This window comes from Acromyrmex echinatior, chromosome 1 (genome assembly GCF_024713525.1).
Source record: "Acromyrmex echinatior isolate Ae372 chromosome 1, ASM2471352v2, whole genome shotgun sequence".
Taxonomy (NCBI): Eukaryota; Metazoa; Arthropoda; class Insecta; order Hymenoptera; family Formicidae; genus Acromyrmex; species Acromyrmex echinatior.
In genome coordinates this window covers 13538281-13559568 of record NC_141852.1, presented here as the reverse complement: position 1 = coordinate 13559568, position 21288 = coordinate 13538281, and the positions used below count along the sequence as shown (strand labels likewise).

General features: G+C 32.2%; 1 protein-coding gene and 1 long non-coding RNA gene across 5 annotated transcripts in view; one reads left to right on the top strand and one right to left on the bottom strand.

The window, feature by feature from the left end:
- LOC147910986 (uncharacterized) overlaps positions 1–21288 on the top strand; it is a 486594-nt gene that overhangs the window by 216751 nt on the left and 248555 nt on the right. Inside the window, exons 4-5 of one of the 4 annotated variants that reach the window (XR_015544270.1) lie at positions 10758–10870; positions 10957–18705. The exons of 2 other annotated variants lie outside the window; for them this stretch is intronic. This is a non-coding gene — a long non-coding RNA (uncharacterized LOC147910986). Of the gene's footprint in view, positions 1–10757; positions 18706–21288 lie in introns of those variants that run through there. One more of the 4 variants, XR_015544268.1, reaches the window with a different exon arrangement.
- Positions 1–21288, bottom strand: part of LOC105146913 (uncharacterized) — a 318339-nt gene that overhangs the window by 129349 nt on the left and 167702 nt on the right. The window lies entirely within an intron of this gene.

Below are 21288 nucleotides of genomic sequence, written 5' to 3'. Positions count from 1 at the left end.
AGCTGCTGATCTCACGTGGCGCGTAGCATATGCCACTTTCGGGATTCCATTTCGTTAATCCACGGACGCGCACAGAGTGGACGACATTTGGAATCCGTAGTCGCTTCGCAATTACCGTTCGCGTTTGTCAGCCGAGGACAGGCATGGACGGTAAAAGGGTGACCGTGTGTTAAGCGCGAGAATAAATACGCGGTTAGCGGAAGGGTCAAGTGGGATCGAGGTGAATGCCGCTGTGAGTTTCGTACGCGATTCGGAAGTTTCCTTCGAAATTCGAAACGAATGTACTTCGCTGTGCATACATAGATAATAAAACTTCCACAGAGTTATTGTGATATTATAGAATGACGTTTTTCAATCGGATTGAAACTTTCGAGTTCAATCAAAAAGTGAGAAGAGTGTATTGTATAATTGTTAGTAGTACTTCCAGTAAAAAGGAATTAACGAATAATTAATGTAATATACGGAAGAGAGGAGAATTATGTAACATATTCAAAATTTACAGGATATTTACTTCCCCAGGATGTAATTATCCCGTTTAGTAGCGTAATAATTAATTTTTAAATTGTGTTATTTGAGATAACGCTATATATTTGTACAAATAATCACATCATTTCTTTTCATTCATATTGTAATAATTTTGTAATCGTTGCCAGTAGATAATCATTATTGACAGTTCTAAATTTATTCAAAATTAGTCAATGAATGCCAACATAAGGTTATTCGTGTATAAAAATATATTAAAAGAAAGTTATAATATAAACGTTTCGACCCTTATTTTGGACCGTCTTCACTATAGTATTGACGGATTAATAAATATTTTATTTATAAGGAAATCAGATGAATATCAAATCAGGGAACATCATGAAATTTTAGTCTAAGAATAAAAAGTCAACAGTTGAACGTCTTCAGTATTTGATAGAATATTTTAATTGTGAGTCCAAAGTTAAAATTGGTAATAGAATCACGATGAAATGTCGGATAAGCACACAATAAAATTAATATAATGTGACGTGATATATCCTATACGCAGAATAGAATAAGTGTAACATGTATATGAGAATGTAATGTATGTGAGTTTATCAGATTATCAGATTATCAGATTAATCTAATAATAAGTTGTTTGTGAATTATAATGAATTGTGTTAAAGAACTGCGGCGAATTCATTCAATCGTATGAAAATGTCAATCGTGTGGAGAGAAAATTTATTCCACACTGGACTGCCAATGATCGCGTGTACATTATTTCTGGCGGATGGCTCATAATACGACGAGGATCAAGTTAATTTGGAGAATCGAGCGGAGTTGTCGGCCGCTCATGGGAGAGCGAGGCGCAATGATCACGAAGCGTGTTGGGTTTAAGTGCGGTGGCCGTTGTCGTTAAAGGTCCATCGAGCGGAATACCCAGAGACCTCGCTTGCTCTCCGCATTCGCTCTTCCGGCCGGTAGCCGCAATTTACAGTCACGCGTGTTAAGATTTAATGACGCGCGAATTTTAGTTTGAGGATTAAGATCTCAAAGAACCGTGGAGATTTGCTCTCGTAAACCTCTTGTATACTATACCTCTTCCATACTATATCTACGAGATTCCGATATGGTGAATAGAGAATAGAGCTTAATATGTATTGTTAAGTAAGAAAATCATGGAATTTTTTTAACACCGCTTTAAGCGACTGTCTTTACAGGAATTTAACTCTTTGGAAATGATGATGCTCTGTTAAATTTACATATGTCAATTATGCCTAATTGAGTTATTTTCAATCACTTTTATAGGTCATCACTGTTCCTATTCAATATCATTAATTTAACTATAATAAAGTTAAACAATTTAACTAAAAAAGAATGTATTAAATTTGACTTTTTAGTTTATTATTTATTAAGTGTATACATTAATATGGACGTTGTTTATTTTGAAACTAACAGAAATATTTGATTTAAGTTTTATTATATTAGGTGTTGGAATTAATTCGTAGCGTTTTACAAGTGATGGGAAGTACTTTCATTAATGTATTTTTTAATGCTCATGTGAAATAAATAACATTCTTTCATTAAAAAACGCTACGAATTAATTCCAACACCTAATATATAGAAGTTAAAAGTTGAAAATGTTATTTTCCACATTTTGTTCTTTTTTTTTATTTTCAATTTAAGAGATTGGATTATCATTGTTCCTTTGATATCAAACAGTGTGTCTATTGGACCACACAATTATATTCTTTACATCTGCAAATTTAAATTGAAATTTGAATTGTTAAAAGTTGTTTAACATTAATTTTTTTATACGAGTTTATGTTATTTCTTAAAAGTTAATTACACTCAAAAATATGAAATGTTTAATTTTATAATATTAAAATAATATTTTATTCTTGTCTCCGTTTTTTAAACATTTAAAGATGTTTTAGTTTTAAACTTTTTCAATATAAATAAAACACTATGTGTTTTCAATGTAAACATTTTAAACACTGCACTTTTTACAGTATAATGCCTATTAACGAACATACATTAATTAAATGAGTTTCGCGGATCCAATGTCAGTAATTGTATTACAAATTTTGATGTCAACTTCGATGAGTTAATATTAGAAGATTAGTGATTATTTATTACTTATTTTGAATTAATTACTTGTTTTGAATATTAAAAGCATTATTGCTCAGTGTGCTTTTAATACTCAAAATAAGTACTTAATCACTATCTTTCAGTATTAAATTGAATTTTTGTAAAAAAGTTTCTGAAATATTTTGCAATTAATTAATTATTTAATTATTTTTATCGAAGAAGATTTGAACGATATCTACATTTTTATTGTGGTTCAATATTTTTAGTATTCAAAATAAGTAATTAATCATTATCTTTCAGTATTAAATTGAATTTCTGTAAAAGGATTTCTGAAATATTAAATTGGATTTTTGTAAAAGGATTTCTGAAATATTCCTTGCAATTAATGAATTATATCTGTCGAAGAAGCTTTGAATTGGTATGGATTAATACGTCTTATAAGGACCACGGAGTTTTAATAAGGGAAAGCTCATCTTCAGATCGATATAGCTGACGTGTACATATATACAGATTCGCAATATTCGGAACAGTATACTGACATTCGATGGGACTGACCTAACCCGTCGATGTCAGTCACAGCTGTTTCCGGTGGCGCGGTTTGCGTTTTGCGACGCGTTTTCGAACGCGTCTCCTCTTGATATCTCTCATCCGCGCGTCGTCAATTTCCGTCGTTACAACGACCGAGTCGTTAACTTGCCAATGGAGTTTGACGTCTCATAGCTGAGACTGCATCGTGAACATTTCCGTGCCATTTATCAACGGCACCTGGCGTATTGAAAACTGCTTTACTACGACGAGGACGGGCCGGCGAGAAGGCGCCGAAAGTACGGCGCCATCGATTTTAGCTACGATACTTTTTAATCAAGAAGAATTTTAATCGCACACAATACACGTGAGACTGTTTCGTTATTGTGAAATAAAAATTTCGATATAATCTGATAAAATCATTTGATTATACTCTCTTCTGAAGCAAAATTTGATATAATTTCTTAAATTTTTCGACTAATTTTATTTCAAATTTTCTATTATATTTAACCTTTTGGAGCTGAAATTTGTAACACAATTATTAATACTGGATTTGTAAGATCTATTTAATATATATCGATTAAAAGTGCATTACTAGTTAATTTCAAAGGACCAAAATGACATGACTCATATAAAAACTCATATACTAAATTTATATTTAAAGTCATGTATGAATAAAAATTATTCATATTTCCAGATGTAAGATAATGAAAATTGAATTGTTTGATATTTTTGTATTACCAATTACTATAATAATAGATAAGATCATAAGATCTAATACAATAAGGCCAAAATATAACGAGTAAAATTATGGTATTTAATACATAATATTTATTAAATTCTAAACAAAACCAATTTTAAAAAGTGTTACTCGAACGTTTCGGATAACACAGCTCCTTTCGTCAGCAATGTATAAAAGAATGTTTGAAATAATAAAAATTATATAATGATAAAAGTAAAAGAAATTAAATTATCTAAAATACAGAACGTCAATATAGGTCACTATCTCTTCCATTTTTTCATCATACAAATCAAGAGGACACATCCAGGTTAAATGACTTTAAAATTAAATAAATAGATACAAGAATTAAAAACTAATAGAAAATTAAAAAAGAGAAAAGGAGACAGTAATGAAATATTACTTGATAAGTGGATGATTGTGGAATATTATGATATTTTGTGTAACTTGTGCTGCATCCTGAAGACAACCATAAAAATTATTTCTTTACAATCTATTTATATGTTATAACATAACACTAATCATTAATGTTTACAGTATTGTTATTAAAACTACTATTTTAGTTTTATAAGTAGCAGACAGTTTTACAGGTGTACTCTGTACGTAATTTTGGAAAATATGTTGGTTGTATATTAATTTTGTCTAATTTCAGCTTGGGGCCCTAAATGTTTCTTTCAAATGATATAATTGAACCGCAGGTAACAAAAAAAATGCGTGCATGTACGTATCCGACATGTAACAAAAATTCGACATGTTATATTGTATACTATTAATTGGTGGAATTCTGTATCCCATTTCCTATTCCATAATCCTCACTTCATATTCCGTAATTTTTTTCCCTCTTGCTTTTTTTTGTAAATTGTATATCTGTATGTTTGAAGACCTTCCACCTAACGAATTTACTTCAAAAGTAATTATATTATATGAACATCTATTGAATTATTTCATAAGACAACGTAGTAACCTCTCCCTTTATCTAATAACGTATTTTTTATTTTAACGTTATTTCACAGAGAAAGCTGAATTATTTTTACTTATTAGAATCTTTGTTATCTAAACAATCACTGTATAGTGATTCATTAGAATCATTGGCAACTCCAAAAGGATATAATTGAGGTATAAATGAGTATAATATACCCACGTCAACTTCGGATTAATTGCAAGTATTGTTCATAAAAGCAAGTTCAAAAGAAGACTTGTCAACAATCTTTAATATATTAAGCGAAAAATACATTTAAGCTATTTGAAATTTATCGAGAGCTGCAGTACGGACACTTTTTATGATCGTACTTTACAGAGAACTTGCCGTGATCGTGAAAATGAAGTCGAAGAGAAAGCCGCGAGACAAAAGCTTTCTTAAAATGCGCTCCAGAGCGATGACAGAGTCCGGTATTCGCTGTTCTCAGTCGCGCAGTTTCCATAAATCCCATCCTTTCGCTCTGTTATTCGTTACTTCCTACGACAAAGACAGCACATTACGCAAAGGAATTTGTCCAATTGTCTCGATCAAAGTCGCTCTCACGAGTCGCCTCATATTGCCTTCAGGTTCCGCTGCATTCTGGACGCAACGGCGGGAATATTTCTTGCTCATCGCGAAACGTTAAAGCTAAGTCTTTCAAACTTATGCGGGTCTCTCAAGCGTTTCCTTTTCGAGTGTCTGATCTCTGCCGGATTCCATTCAAGTCATGCAAGACTCCTCTCGTGAATTGAAATCGAATGCCTCGGCTACCTTTTCGCCTTTGCGACGACTCTCGTCTCGTGTTCGTTTTTCCATTCGCATGAAATTTATTTCTAAACAAGGCATATATTCTGCCACGAATGTCTGGATTTGCGATTTCTCATCCACGAATCAAAAATATTGCGCTAAATCAAAAGTGTTTGCCGATGCGAACTTTTCTTCTTCTTCGCTCAGCAAAGCGGAATAATATTTCTGACAGTAGAAGAGTTTCTGTGTATTTCGCTTCATCGTTTTAACCGTGCGGAGCATCATCGCTCTGATTTTTGAAACGTAACCACCTATATGATGCGAATATATATTTTAATAAACTTGTTCATTTTATTAAATATTCATATCAGGTGCGCCGTATATTGCGTTTTTGACGGATGCATTGTAATACATTTTACTCCAAATATTCTTGCTTTAGTAATTGAATCTCCAATTACAATTTGGAAAAAACGAAATTCGCTTGATTTCAAATATTATAAAAGTAATTAGGAGTTTGCGTTCAATATTAAAATTTAATTAATATTATTTTAAATTTAAATTTAAATTTAATTTAATTTAAAATTATTTACTCAAGTTATGAAAATTAATTTAATATCGTATAACCTATGTATATCGCTGCATTGATTATAGAAAAATAACACATCTAAAATCAGCAAGTTTTCAGTAGAGCATCTTTAAATTCTTTTCTGAATTGCAATAACGATTTAATGTTACGTGGAAAGTGTCACATGGAAAGAAAGATAAGTTATACATATTCATTATTTTAATTAAAATTATTTAATTAGGATAGTGAATATGCACAACTTCACTTTCTTTTCATGTCTTACTTTCTATACAGTATCTACATACATTAAATGTTGTTTTGATTCAGAAAGAATTTTAAAATGTTGTATTGAAAAGTCGCTAATTTTGAGATACATCATTTTTCTATCAATGCGGCGATACACATAAATTATAGGAGATTAAAAATAATTTTAATAACTGATATAATTTTAAAAATAATTTAATAACTTGAAATAATTTTAAATAGAATTAAATTTAAATTTGAGTAAAATTATTAATTAAATTTTAATCCTTAATTTTATTCCTTAAATTTTAATATTTAATTCAAACTCTTCATTATTTTTATTTGGATTCAAGCGATTACTTGGATTTCGTTTTTTTTTTATATTGTAATTGGAGATTTAATTACCAAAGAAAGAATGTAATACAATAATCTTTCCATATTACTTTCATATACTTCCATATACTTTCAATTAAAATGTACTCTTTAAAACTATGTCAGTTTTCAAAATTCGAACATTTCAAACTTAATACATACAGAACTATGTAAATTTCGCACTAATCATATGGAAAAAGTTTTGCTGAAACAGATATTTTATAAATATATTATGAGATGCTGACCAAACTTTTTTTAGATAAATCATTCAAATAGTGGATAGATTTTGCTGTAGCACCATTTGAAAGTTGCTATTTTTGATGTAATCGGACTGAAAAAACGTCTATTAAGCTATTTTAACACAATCAAATGCGACTTAAAAAAAATTAATTGATGTTTTTTGCAAATTAATTGCTCTGTTCTTGATTTTAAGATTAAGCAAAAAGCTTAATATTAAAGTTCGCACAGTTATAAGAAAAAAGCAAATATAAAGAAATAATAAAATAGAAATAAATATGTATTTTTATAAAATATGTATTTTTATGCTGTTTAATTGCTAATGAATTGCTCTATTCTCGATTTTATTGTTCTAGTTGAGGAAGTTTGAGGAACAATAATGGCTGTGTTAGCTTATAAGATTGAAGTAACGTGCACAATCTAAATAAAAATAAGTACATATTTTTGTAGCGCTATTTACTTGTTAACTTAATTAAAAATTAAAAAATTTGTAAAACGCATACTTGCAAATAACATATATATTTTTTAAGACATGTTTTCTTTACAGCAATTAATCATCTCATTATTTTCTGTATAACAGTATTAAAGCAAAGTTACCAAAAAAATAAATATTTTAACAGATAAAGATCCTTTTCAGTTTGATTAGATTCAAAGTAATAACTTTCAAATGTGTTATAGCAAAATTTAAAGAGTTAGGTAGGTTTCCAGAGAACTTTTTGGAAACGTACGTTCACGTACGCGATATAACAAGTCGCGCAGACAACGAATAACAAGCTCAATCGCCTCTCCATCTCTTGGTTCATAATCGCCGCTCGTTAACCGCGCAAGCCAGAAACGTTGCACCACGGTAATTCAACTGAAATCTACGGGGTCCTGATTGCGGACGCTCGTTTTTCCGATTGCCAGTCGGTTGCCCACAACCAATTTCTGCCCGGCGCGTTCGCGCGCACGAAAGCAGCCGGAGCAATCCTGATTCGGGAAAACTACTTCCGGCTAGCTCGCCACAAGTCGAAACCTCATTACCGTCTAAGAATTGCACACCCTTTCTCCAAGGAGGACAGAGGAGAGGAAGGAGGACTGGATAAATAAAAGCGCTTTACGTGCCTTTCGCGAAGACATACGACGGCCACTTCGGGATGTTTCCCTTTGTCTCCGGATTATGCAAACGCGAACTTCCCCCGAAGCAAGTCAACGTAGCGAGGCGTGCCACTTGACGAGGGGGCAGAAGGAGGATCTCGCAATTTCGTGGAAGAGCTGCTCTTTGAAGCGGATGTAAACGTGAATGTCTTTTTTAGGATGGCGCACGTGGAAAGGGTTCCGCCCGGAAAATGTTTTTCTTATTGTAGATTTCGCTCGATTCTATTCCGCTGCACTCGGAAGAATTTTGTTGATTGACCCAGAAATACTCTGGGAAATCTCTACGGGTTATCTCGGGAGAAAGATACGAATGTTCTTCATCGTGAGGCATGTTTTTCTCAGGAACGGAATCGACTCTACGAAGACACGCGAAAATTTTACGTGCCCGCGCTCGTGAGTTTCGTACGTCGCGATCGCTAGCGTTATTTCGCGGATATTACGCCACGATCTGCTATGAGGAAGCGTAAAAGCGCTTTTTACAGGAATTCGGCGCTACTTTTCTCCGCTTTGATCGAGCCTGAGGCAATATCGCAGCTCGCGTGAGGAGACTGCGGTAGAATAAAGCTACTTCTCGTCAACCAGCTGATGAAATATGTAATCCCCTCCCTCCTCACATGATACAAGGGATGAAACTTGTTTTCTTTTCCCCACAGGGATTTTCGTTGCTGCCACCGCCATCCTTCACTTAAGCCGGTATATAATCGGGTCTTATATTTAAGACCGTTTTAAATACAATCTTAAGATGTCATTAGCCAATCCCAAAGCAGTATTATCATTTTAAGACATTACTTAAGACGGTCTTAAAAGAATGGACCGACCAGTCGTTTATTTATTAACGACACAATTTTCTTTTTTCGTACGTCAGGTCTTACTGAATAAAAATCTAATAATAATAAAGTGTTGATGATAGTTACTAAAACTGAAATAATTTTTATCAACTATTTGATTAAATATAATCAATATAACCAATTAAACGCTAATCTTATTTTTATAAATATTTAATAATTATTATCAAACTGTTAGTTACTATTATTATGTTTAATAATATTGACTAAATATTGCGCCAATTAATGCGTTAAACAAAGTTTGGATTTAGCTATTATTAAACTTTTTTCGTAATAGTACACTGAATTGTGTAATTAAATCATTACAGTTAGAAATTTCATTTGTTATAGTTATTACTTTATATGTTGTGTGTGTGTGTGTGTGTGTGTGTGCGTGTGTGTGTGTATGTAATAATAATTATTTTTATAATTCTATATCTATTGAAAAAGTCTGGTAATAACCAAATATTGAAATAATTTCAATCAACTCTCTGGTTAATATAATCAAATATAATTTTATTTTTCTAAATATTTATTAATTATTATTAAACAGTTTGTTGTAATATTACGTTTGTAATACTTACTAAATATTTAAAAAAGTAATATTTTTGATTATATAAACAGAATGTTTGATTTAAATTATTTTATTCAACATTTGGTAGCTATTTATACTAGATTCTTTTTTCAGTATGGTTAGCAGCGAAAATAATTATAAATTATAATTAAGTTATGGTAATTGTAACCATTTTTTTCTCTCAATTTACGACAATCGTCGTATAACGAGTTTGAAACGCGGCATAAGCGAATGCGAAACGGAACCCTTTATAGTTACCTTCGAAGGTTAAATTATTTCAAAGTGTGTTAGTTATTCGCCATCGTGCAAATTTGGATAATAAATGAAGCGCTTAACTCAAACCCGTTGCCTCAGCAGAAACGTATCCTTTTAATTCCCTCAGCACGTTTTCTTTTGAAGCACCTACGTTGTGGCTGCGCATCCTTATTTTTCTCTGGCACTTTGATAAAGCTAGTATAATGAAGTTACACCATTTCTTTCTAATTAACATAGAAACAAGTGAGGTATCTCTCTTTTTTTTTTAATAGTACATTTTATAAGCATTTAAATTATAAGTTATATAATAAATTTAAGGCAATTTCAACGAATCAAATTGTTGCAAACAGTCTTGCAATTGTTGCAAGACTGAAATATTATGCTCATATTCTTGGTAATTTATTGCGCGCCCGACACATTTTCGTCTATTAATTTCTTTTGTTCCCATAACGATTCGTTATTAAGAGGGCTGCTTGCAATAACGGAAGCACGTAACGTATATATTTTCCACGAGATCGTAAAAATTTCTCTAAGAGTTAAGCACGTGGTATCGTTTGCAATGAGAAATAAAATCAACGACGCGTAACGGCGCCGCGAGGCGTTGAGGTGCCATTAAAGTATACCTTAATGAGGAACTGGCCGGACGCGCGTAATTAGTAAATCGGATTTACGTAATCCTGTTTGTACCGCGATCGGAAAGAAACAAGGCTCCAGAGGCTCCTTAACGAGATTGCCGCGGAAAAACGCCGACCCGTGTATTTCCTTTTCTCCGTTGCACTTTTTCTCTTCTCTCTTTTCTTGCGATGTAGCTCAATGTAACTTCCTTATTTTCGTACACGCATTTCTGTTAATTAATTTCTGTATTAGTGAAAATAAGTATGAAATATTATATATAGGCAGTCTGTTTGTCACGCCTCTCTTCCTCTTTGATTTTTTCTTTTTGCTCCGAACAGAGAGAGAGAGAGAGAGAGAGAGAGAGAGAGAGAGAGAGAGAGAGAGATTTTTTATAGTATTTCTTTTTTTTACAGCATTTTTTAACCTGAAACCTCACCGATGGTAATCGTCGCACTAAATTCATGATGCGGTTCGCCGCTGGTTTGCATTATGATTTCCACTCCTTGCTGGTCGCGAACTAATGACGGTAAGTTTAATCTGTTGTTATTACCATAGAAAACCGAAAGACCTTAAAGCGGATTAACCATTTTTTTTATCTCTTGTCTGCTATAGTTGGGTCAGCGGTTGGTAACTGCGTCTTTAGAATCACACGAATCCGGTTAGATGGTTAGGAGAATCCGAAGATGAAAACCGCAACCGCATTACAGCTTTCAGTAAATCGTTATCAGATTTTTATTGCATCGTCTCAAGATCACGACAGTAATTGCAGAAAATTATCTGCAATATCCCGTAATTTATCGCGCGATCCAGTAATCTGCCAATTAAAGATTAAAGTATTTTTTATTTCCTTTATTATACCTAAAGTTGTAACAAAAGTAAAAAGCATTCCCACAAATTAGCGAAACCTATATATAACGAAAAATAAATTAAGAAATTGTTTTATTAAAAAATAATATTTATTTTTATAAGTTTAATTAAAATTTTTTTTTTTACTGCTTTTTCCAAGAAAATGCAATAAATCGAGAGAGTTTTATATTTATAATCAAGACCGTGTATGTCTCATATTTTTCTTCCATTTTCTGGTTTCACATTTCAGTACTTCAATAAATCTGTCATTTTATTTCAATGCTTTATCATCCGAAACTGAATTGGAAATTACATCATTAGCATATTTGATTAGTTATGGTACGATATCTTCTGCCAAAGGATTCTAGCGTAAAGATAGAAGCCGCGAACCTCGAAGCGTTAAATCATATTTACGTCGCAACTTTCATTGGCATTACAGGTCTATGAAAGTTGGTGGTAGCCTTTATTGGCCATCGAGTCGGACTGTTTCCGTGAACGTAAAAGGGAAACTTGTTTCGCCTCCGAGCGAAATTGCGCTTTTGATCTCGCGCTTTCGAGCATGCACCGACGAATTTTCTTCGGAATAACTCTCTCGCGCCCTCAGCCGTTAGAACATACTATTTAAAGTTCATGATTTAATTTCGATAATGCGAAAGTTAACTCGTCCGCTCGATAGCCCGTGATCAAAGTTTCTTTAAATTCTCTGACGTGGCGTCAAGTCTCCTGTAATTTTACTCGAGTGGATTTTTAATATCCACACAACGAACCTCTCGAGTATCGAATATCGTTCGACCTGTCAAGAAGAAAAATATCAATAGGTTTCCACTCGCAATCGTATCTTGACGCGGAAAATATAAAAGCGTTTTCTGCATTTAGATTGATGTATAGACCCGAGGCTTTCGCGGAAATTAAAATAGGATATTGCGAAATTTTTGCAATATCTGAGATACAACACAGTAACCCATGAATGTCTCTCCGTGGAAATTATTGCGTTATTGCAGAAAACTGAAATGCATTTAGCTCTTTAATATTACTCCCGATCTTTTAATGTATTACATCCGTAAACGTGATTTTACCGTTATATAAATAGCAGAGAAATATATTTCCCGGCCAAGTAAGAAAATTTAATTTTGAATCATATTTGCGTGATTCTTGTAAGAATCGCATCCTGCGTTCCTCAGTTTATTATTATAAATGCTTGCAAATCAGTTTATACTTTGCTACTTCAATCTGCATACATTCTAAAATATTTCTGTCCTGCATTGAGAGAAAAGTGTTTGGTATTTGTGACTATAGCTGCAAAATGAAATAATTAAAATTAGATGCTCTATTTTTATAGTTATTATTGCTATAAGTAATTATAATTAAGTTAATAATATTAGCAATTATAATTATATTTATAGTTCTATGTACCCCAAAAAATATAGTTGATATCGAAAACACGATTGTATCACATATCCATTTTTTATATCAATTATATATTTTTTTTATATATAGAAATATAATCAATATTACTAACATTATAATAATTGTAAAAATAGTTTAACTATTAGGTGTTGGAATTAATTCGTAGCGTTTTACAAGTGATGGGAAGTACTTTCATTAATGTATTTTTTAATGCTCATGTGAAATAAATAACATTCTTTCATTTAAAAACGCTACGAATTAATTCCAACACCTAATATAATTATTTGTATATACCAAAAATGTGTGTGTGTGTGTGTGCGCGTGCGACACACACATTATATAATTCATAAATGTTTTGTACCAATTATGTGCCAATTATATATGTTTTTTATATATTGTATAAATGTAATTTTTATTGCTAATAATATAATAGTAATAAAAATTTATTTCGATACACAATTTGTAGTCGAAATCGGATATATAATTTGTAGTCGTTTTTAGTATTAACTACATATTTTTTTAAGTACATAGAATTAAAAGTATATGATTATTACTAACATTAATAATAAACAGCAATAATATTAAAAAAAATAGAACTCTCAATCATAATTATATTACCATACAATTATACTCATAAATATTAAACACTTTTTTCCTTAATGCGCGGCGCAATTAAAAAGGTGCGAGGCAATTTTTGGAAACACAAATAAACGTTCGAAATTAGGACTTTATTTAGGAAGTTTTTAATCAATTCGCATGCTCTCGACAGAGCCTCCACCACTGCCGTAATCAGCGCATACATCAACGAATGGCGATCCATGAAGTTTTAAGCCTGCCGTATTTACTCTGTCAACGCGGTTGAAACGTGGTCGACGCGGTCGCATAATTAAAATCTATGCAGGGGACTGGAGGTGATGAGGAATCCCCCGTTGCATCACGCGTGAGCAGGCTGCTTATTTTCATACATGACTCACAGGAAACGTAACGTGTATACAGAACGCTCGGCAGCGTAAAATTTTTAGACAACTTTTCCCACTCGGACTTAATTAACAGGGTTTATTTAATATTAAAAGCTACACGGGAATTTCTATAGACGCAAAATTAAAAACTTCCTACACACAATGTGTGCAGGTAGATAACAACACTTTACTTTTCAGTTAGCTTCAAGCAGACATCGATTCATCAAACATTCAGTGACATTTAATTTTCGATGTAATTAAAGTGGTAAATTGAGAAACTGTCGCGAATATATATCGTGGCCACTAATCTAATTTTTCCTAACGCAGGAAATGATTCTAAATCTTTTCATCACGGAATATATTTCTGATGTACCCTGCAGAAACATGTAGGTATAAAGACAAAGATTCGCGAAGGGGTGAGTTTCTAAGATAGATTGCTAAAAGTTTCAGCGGTTGTTGCATTGCAGTTTCTTCTCGAGATTTCCCTTTTTTCTTTTTTATTCTGTCTCTGTCTCTCTTTTTTTTCTACATTGTCTCTATCTCACTTTCCTCTTCGTGTGTCGCCGCTGTATATATACAAGCTCTTCCATTCTCCAACGATCGAAGTTTTTGATAAATCCATCCCACGCCGCTTCTTCAGGGTCTCATTGTCATCATCGTCGTTGTCGTCCGCTTCTCGTTGAACGTCGTTCGCAATCACATTTACGATACTTCAATATGCGAATGATGGTGATTCCAACGTTTTTCCACGGTCTCTGCAGGAGGTAGAATGAATACGCCAGTAAATCCCGAGAAGTAGTTCATAAGGTAATGTAATTGAATTTCCATATTTGCAGCGAGGAAGAGAGCATATTTAGACGTAGTATGAGTTGCAATTCATTTTAATCTTATCTAAATGCATAGCTTTAATCATATTGTTTTTTCTTTTATGAATATTTTAGTTTTATCTTTTACACTATTATAAAAATTGTGAATATTATTTCTTACAATTATTATATATATTTAATTATGAATTAAGAAGGTGAGTTGACTATTTTTCGTTGATTATTTCAACTCTTTTTCTCTTTGTATTAATCTTTATCATGTACTTTTTTAGGAAACGGTAATAATATCATTATAATTATTATTAGCATAAAAATGGTTGTAGTTGTTATAATTTAATTATACTTTATAGTTATTTTTGGATCAAATATATTTTATATGATTGGCCTCAAAAAACAATCCAATTTGCCATTTCGATGACAGATTTGGACTCAGCGTTGAAAATTATTTTAAAAACAGTCTTCACTCTTGCACAAATCCTTGTAAACTATTATATAATAATTCTAATGTAATAATTCGGTGAAAAAATACATAGTTATTAAATGATCATAAACTATTGTTAAATTATGACAATTACAACCATTTTTTCCTCCTCATGGTATTATTTAACAACAATATAATTATTCGAAGTATTTCTCATATATCCGTCGATTTATGAATATTTCTCTCGCGCTCTTTATCAAAAAGCTACGCTATTTTTTCCGACATCCCATTCTAATTGAAATGAACTGATGCGGCTGATTTTTCACGCGAAACGAATGAAATTTATAACGAATAAAATTTCATGCGTCAGACAGGTCGGGGAAAAAAAGAGGGTACGTTACCCCCTCGACTCTTCGGAGCGAGCATGAATGATTCGAGAAGCCGGACGCGTGTGTTTATGATTCGTTCCGTAAGCCGCGGACTCGTTTCTGTCGTGTTTAACGAGCAAACGTAGCCGCCGGATAACGAGGTTAAACCGGAATTGAATTATACGCTGAGATGAGATTAACGCGCTCCCGTGACATTTTCGCTCCGACCGAGACACGCGCGACTGACTTGTTTCGACCGCGTGCACCACGCTCCGCGTTCGTGCTTTTCCACGTCTTTCGTTTCATCGGCGGCACCATCGCGAAAGCCGTCCCTCGCGGCGTAATTTATCGCTCGCCACGTAATCTAGCGTACATCAACGGCGGTATATACGTAGCCGACCCCGGTGTCGAGAAGGAAAACTCACGGTTGCGCGTAGCATGCGCGGGTATCCTTTCCTGGTAATTAACGAGGGGATATACGTCGAAAGTAGCTGGGCGATAAGAACTTTGCCTACCATTAGAGAAAAAGTTGGAAGTACGTAGTATACAAATTTGGGACATTGATAACGACATTGATAACTTCCAGACAGGCAGAGAAATTTATCTGATGTTTGTATTTAGTTGGATTCGTGTTAAGTTTAAATTTTATATATTTGCACTCAAAGTTTTGTGAAATGTTTACATTATGTAAAAAAATTAATAAAATATGTAATGCTTTGACACAATTTAGGCATAAATTAGGGAAGCATATTTTTTAGTAAAATTATTTTATATATATATATATTTATACGTATATTCATCTTTTATTCATTTATCTTAGAATTTTTGTCTTAATTGTCTATGTTATTTTATGTTATTTACTCATATGTTGTGTTATTTTAACACTAAGAAATGTTAAATATCAATTTAACAAAATATTCAAGTAACATACTCACATTATGTTAAACACTCGGATGTGTAGAACATTTAACGGAAAAATTGTAACATAAATACAAAACGTTTTTATTCTGTACAAAGCGAGCGCTCCTCTTAAAAGATTTTCCTTTGTGATGAAAATTCTAAGAATTATTTCAGGCAATTGGATTAAAAGATTCATCTTCTGTAAAATAAAAAATAAATAGAAATAAAAAAATGAACGGAAATCAAAATGATGAAGAAATGCGCGTATTTAATTTTATAACGTAAATTATAAATTTTACGATATCTTTATGTACGCACCACGTTACTTTATTACAGTTCCTGTAACAAGTAATTGGATCTATCCTCCATTATTTATACATCAAACAAAGTTTCGCATCGCTTTATTGTCTCACATTTCCGCACCGGCGTCATTAATTCTTCTCGCCGGCCAATTTGTCTGAGAAGTTACCGAAGCAAAACTTTGATCGATAAGTCTGACCAACTTTTTGCTCAGCACTATTCCAACATCATTGGAAGTAGTCAAAGTCACTCTAGAGTCAGCCCGCCAGTTATTTGATCGGTAATAATTTCCTCTAAACGAATAATAACATATTTTGTCGTAAATTAAGATCTCATTTTTCTTTATTTCATAGAAAGAACAGTTTTGTTGAAATACTAAATAATTATTTAAGTTGCTGAAATATTAAAAACTTTAGCTGTACAGGTCTGAAAATAATTTTGTTGAATCATCAAAGTAATTAGAACGCTTAAACATTTACGACAATGCTGCAAAAAGTTTTAACGTTCTAGCAACCAGTTTGAGCATAATTATTCTAATGGTTCAAACAAAATTATCTTCTCAGATCCGTACCTAACTAAATTAGATGATTCAGCAAAATCGTTCTTTGTTCTATGTTCCGTCATGATGAGTCTCACGATTATCACGCTATGCTTTTCAACAAACGTTCGCAGCTATAGTTTGGCGCAATCTGAAATTATTATTCACGATCCTTTTAAAGTAGTCGCTTACTTTTTATTCGTGATCAACCATTCAGTTTGTGGAAAACGATTTCTCGAGGGGGACAGATCGTCGAGTACGCTGGAGTCCTTTGTATTCCAGCGGAACGGATTCTTTTTTTCTTCCTCCCGAAAATCCTCTCCTGATTCAGGACTTGCCGAGTAAGAGGAACAATGTCGCCCGCGCGAATAAATAAGCGGAATGCTCGTGCGCGACGTTGGAATCGGATAGCCATTAAATCGCGCGGCGTTAGCCGTACGTTAAAGGGAACCCTGTCCCGTCGCGCGGTACAGAACAACCGTAATTTATCGCGCGGTAATAATCCGTCGGGCATTAATGTCTCGCGTTAGGCCGCATGCACATGGGCGTGTGGTAAACAATGAGTGGTGAGGTAGACGAGCTCGCTAATTAAACAAAATTTCAGTACAATTAGTCCGACGAACGTACACGGTTGTACATCGACGTAATGGCTCATTGATTCTGTGACTTTTTTTTTATTACGATTCTTTTACGATATCGGCCTGATAGCCTTGTTTTGTGTACCAGCACGTAATTAGCAATCATATTATTTTTATGTCATTTATTTTTATATTATTTAAGTAAAGGAAAAAGGCAAAGAAGAAAAAATTTAGAGCTATTTTAATGAGAATTAGGGAAAGTGTATTATATTATTAAATATAATACACTATTAACCCTTTATTTATGGAGTTTCCTAAAACACTCCTGCCTTATAAATTCGCTAAATGAATGCTATTTCTATACATTATTATTATATAATTAGTACAAATTATTTTATAATTTAAAAACATTCGCATTTTATTTTTATTTAAAAGATATATAGAATATTCAAAGAGGACAATGAAAATTGAGATATATAATATTGAGATGTCAGAAACATAATAATTTTATTTAAAAAATTACGTGAGTGTAATATAGAATTAAAATTTATGTAATGTAGAATTAAAATTTATATTTTATATATTGAATGCTAGTATAATATAATTTAGAATATTCATATACTTTTTGTTTACCCTTAAGTTACATTGAATTGATTAAAAATGTAATAAACAAACAAATGTAATAAACAAAAATTAATTAGTAAATTCGTTAGCATATTAAATGTTAATGAATCGATCTTCGCTGTCAGATTCCCTTTTTCTTATATACATTGTGATGCCGCACATTAACCACAAATTCACGAGTGTTTAATGTGCGTTGGCTATCTGTTACACGCTCCACAAAATTAACGTCTGCCTGAGCATTGTTCGAAGTTAATAAAGCGTGCGCGGATTTTCGGCGCCACCGTTTCCGCGGTCGCTGTGGCTAAATGTCGATTTATCGCATTCCTGTATCTGCATCTTTCCAACAACAGTAGCCATCGATATTTTTCAATTTGGAAGTTTAACCAACGTCACATCCATGAAATGCAGAGTATTTGTTATTCTATTTCTCGTTATTCTAAAACTTCTGAAATAACGTTGGTTATTCTGTTATTAAAATTGTGAATGTAATTTGTCTTATAATTAATCCACCGGAGCTGATGTCAAAATCTGTCAGTAACAGAGTTAGGTCTGTAAGACTCATTTAATTTATGTTAATTAATTTCAAGGCACCAAAATATCAATTTGAAACAAGAATGAATACTAATACCTATTTCTATTAATATAGATTAATTTTAATCTCAGTTTAATTTACTTTTCATCTTTTGCTATTTCTAAGAATTGGGAAAAGAATAAGTTGAAGTTAAAATTAATCTACAGTGCATTGATAGAAATAGATATAAGTATATTTTATTAAGAATAATTCAAATTTGCGGATGAAACATGAAGAAAATCGAATTATTTGACAAAGAGATTTATAATTGAGTCTAATAGACCTTCTAATGGACCTTATTGTCAATTCCGGAGAATTAATCCTTTACATTTTACATCCATTCTTTGATAGATATTGGATTAAAAATAGATTTGATAGAGATAGATTAAAGATTTAAATAAGGCTATTGTGATGAGGGAAATTATTGAGTTACTAAAAAATAATTATAGCTTAGCAATAGGATTAAAGCGAGTATGTGAATTTAGCGAATTATACGAATAAACGTTTCCATAAGCCATTCAATTGCGCCAGTTTATGTTTTGCCGTTTGCTATTACCGTCGGTCGCTTTGAACTTTAAGCGAAGTTAGGACTCAATATATCGCTAACTCTCAACTAATTGATAGTGCAAAATAGCTTGGGTATAGCTTGGATACAACCCTGCGGTCATAGGAAACTCCAACAAATAACATGGTTTCCTTGTCAGGATGTTATCCTTCGTTTGAGATGAAATACGTTTAGCGCATTCTTGGAAATTTTTCGCATTCAACGCCCGTAGCTTTTTCTTCATTTCTTTTCACAGTGTATATACAAAAAATCACACGACTCCCTGCAAATTGCGCTTCTTGCAAGAACGCCACGTCTGCTCCTTTGGATTTGTTCCCGATTCGCGCGAATCGCTTCAATTCGGATATCTCGCCGGATATCGTTGCTCATCCGACGTCGATCCAACGGTGACGGCCATCTTCGGCTTTTACGAGCGAGGCGAGCTTTGAACAGAACAATGCTGAGATCGCGTTAAAGTCGAAAGGATTTCTGAACGAACGGTGCCACGATATCACCACGGAAACAAGGACAACGTCTGTGTGTTCCGTGGGATCTAAGAGGAGAGAAGGAGAGTTGCCGATAAGCTGGAAACGGGGAGATTCGATTCTCCGGCGCGAGAAGATTGATGGAACTTTCTTATGTTCAGCACAATGCCGTTGAAGTACCGCCGGAATATTTCAGCTGTGTCCTTTTACAAAAGAGTATACGGTTCAAAGTGTTCAACTAAATAGATTTTCATGAAACTTTTACCAAACGTTCTATTAGATCATAAACTCATATTAATGAAATAGATTTTATATGGAGATGATCAGGATAAAACAAGCAGTAGAAATAGATCACCCTATTTCTTGGAATTTGAAAAAAACTTAATCAAGAAAATCGAGGGCCTGCACATTATTCATGATTGAGAAACGCACTGCGAAGTTCACAAAATTAAAGAATCGATAAATAAAATTGAAAAGAATGAAACCTTATTTAAAAGGATGCCTACACAGTCCTACTGTCACAAGTTACCATATTGATCCTTAATTATCTTACGTAAAGTTTTTTCGCCAGTATGATTCTATGACTCAATTGAAAGTTTGATGAAAGTTTTATCAAAATCTATTTAGTTAAACACTTTGGACTGATCTTTGTTTATATTTCTTTAATGTCATTAAAAAAGTAAGTTTTTAGAAAAAGATAGAATTGCAGTTAGGAGAAACATCATATAAATGTATGCACTTATATACACAGAATTTCTTTTCTACACAGAAAGAATGTTTTGCTGAATTATATAAAAATTAGGCCAGAGATGCAGATCTGAAAATAATTGTGTAGTTACTCGTAGTTAAATAAATAGGTATTCAAACATTAATGTTGCAAAAAATTTGAACATCTAACAACTAATTTGATTATCAATTTATAATTAATTATTTAGTATAATATTTATTATTATATTTAATTATTTAATATAATAAATACTTATAATACAATAATATAATAATTAACTAATATCTAATTTTAATAATTTGTTGAACAAAAATTAAATGTTTATTTTTGCAATCGATGTTTGTATTCATATCGATTATTGATTTTATTATTGTCAATTATTAGTCTTACCTCATATAATACGATATATATATATATATATATATATATATATATATATATATATATATATATATATAGGAAATATATACAGGAAATTTAATAAATTTTATAAAAATTTTGATTTAATCTTTATAATGATTGCAAATATGTACAATAAATGTAAAAATCTGCAATATAAATCGATGGATAATTTATTATTATTTTAAATGAATTATTTTATATTAAATCGATCAGAGAATTTAATGTAATTATATAAAAAATTTTATTATATAATTATTAAAATGGTTCATGTATTAAAAAGGATTTGTATTAAAAAAATTAATTAAATTTTTAAATACTTCAGCAAAACCGTTTTTTCTCGTGTAGATACAAATTAATAATCTGTACATTGAAGCTAAAATAGATAAAATTATTGCTTAAATAATAATTTATCGATATAGTATATCGAATTTCTTATAATTACTAGATATT